Genomic DNA, 1,766 nt, shown 5'->3' on the forward strand with positions numbered 1-1,766 from the left:
CACCACGTTGATTAGTACCACATCGCTTGCTGAGAAGGTTGGAGCGGGAGAGCCAACTATATAAGCAAGGCGGAGTGCAACCTTGAAAGATACTTACCTGGACGGGGTTGACGGCTGATCAAGGAGAGTCGTGGCCAAGGCTAGTGGTCCATATTGTACTTGGCGCGGAGTGGGGGTATGCGCCACTTTGCAAAAACGCCTATAACCGGCGCTAAAGGCGCCGAATAGGGTTTGCCGGGCCCATCATAGCTTACCTGAAAGCCTCTGTATCGCATTCTAGGGCTGCTTCCGGCCCACGTTTTGGCCCGAACGGTGTTAACACGGGAGCCCACGCTCTGCAGACTTCGTCCACCAAGCCCACAGAGAGCAGCACATTAAACACAGATCACCACGTTGATTAGTACCACATCGCTTGCTGAGAAGGTTGGAGCGGGAGAGCCAACTATATAAGCAAGGCGGAGTGCAACCTTGAAAGATACTTACCTGGACGGGGTTGACGGCTGATCAAGGAGAGTCGTGGCCAAGGCTAGTGGTCCATATTGTACTTGGTGGATGCGCTAGCTTACCATCTTCCCAAGTGGGAGAATATGGTGGATGTGCTAGCTTACCATCTTCTCAAGTGGGAGAGTGGACGTCATAATTTATGGTATAGGGGGTACGCGTTTGTGCGGCCCTTGCCAAATCTAATCTAAATTTTAAATTTGAATTATTTTAAAATTAAAAATGAAGAGTCAAGGTCTACATTGTCATTTTGCTAATATATATTTTATCTTTGGTTATTCTTAATTGAAAATTTGAATGTTAGTCTTAGCTCCCTTGAAATGTTGAGCACTGCAAGCTTGATTACCAACATTCTGTTCAGATTTCCTTGCTTACCATTTATTCTTGATGTATTTCAGTTAAGTTTATAGCTGACAAAATGATAAAGTGCAATATCACCAGTACAGACAACGCCAGAACTAACATGTGAATTATTTCATCAAAGTGCTCCCTTCCAAGATAGATTATCCAAATCTCTACCTAATATTAAAGGACGAATTGTTTCTCCATCTTTTTTCATCCAATTGTTCTTTTTCGTACGTGTCAGTTTTAGTCCGTTCAAACCTGACAAAAAAAATGAGCGGACTCCAGGAATCAATCTTTGGTTTATTGGCTAGAGATTCACCACAACAACCACCTAACCAATGATACAACTGTTACACAAAAGAAGAACTTCAAGGTATTGACTCCGTCCCACCTGCGCGCCTATTGGGCCAGCACATAAGCGAGGAAGGACGCCCCCTATTTTTTTCTCAGGCTTTTTTTCTGTTTTAATTTTTTAGTCCTAAAAATAATTTAGAAGAAAAATCAAAATTTCCAAAGAAAATGTGAATTTTGAAAATTGTTTTAGAAAAAAAATTCGTGGATTAAAAATAATTTTCATGATAATGAAAAAATGTTTGTGAATTTGAAAAATAAATCACAAATTCAAAGCATGTTCATGAATTTTTAAAACAATATTCATGGAAATAAAATTATTGTCAATTTAAAAAGGTTCATGCATTTCAAAAAAATCATGAAACAAAAACTATTCATGAATTTCAAAAAAATAATCATTAAAAAATTCCAGCTATTCTAAGAATATTCGCCAATTTAAATAAAAATTTCACAAGTTTTATAAAAATTGAATCCATTCAAAAAATCTTCATTGACTCAAACAAAATTCGGCGATTCATAACAATGTTCAGAAGTTTCAAAAACAATGTTCGCAATAATTGAAAAAATGT

General features: G+C 38.2%; 1 pseudogene; it reads left to right on the forward strand.

Moving 5' to 3' along the window:
- The first annotated feature begins 475 nt into the window (after positions 1 to 475).
- LOC123047681 (uncharacterized) lies at positions 476 to 677 on the forward strand (annotated as a pseudogene).
- Positions 678 to 1,766: the final 1,089 nt, after the last annotated feature.

This window comes from Triticum aestivum, chromosome 2B, assembly GCF_018294505.1.
Source record: "Triticum aestivum cultivar Chinese Spring chromosome 2B, IWGSC CS RefSeq v2.1, whole genome shotgun sequence".
NCBI lineage: Eukaryota > Viridiplantae > Streptophyta > Magnoliopsida > Poales > Poaceae > Triticum > Triticum aestivum.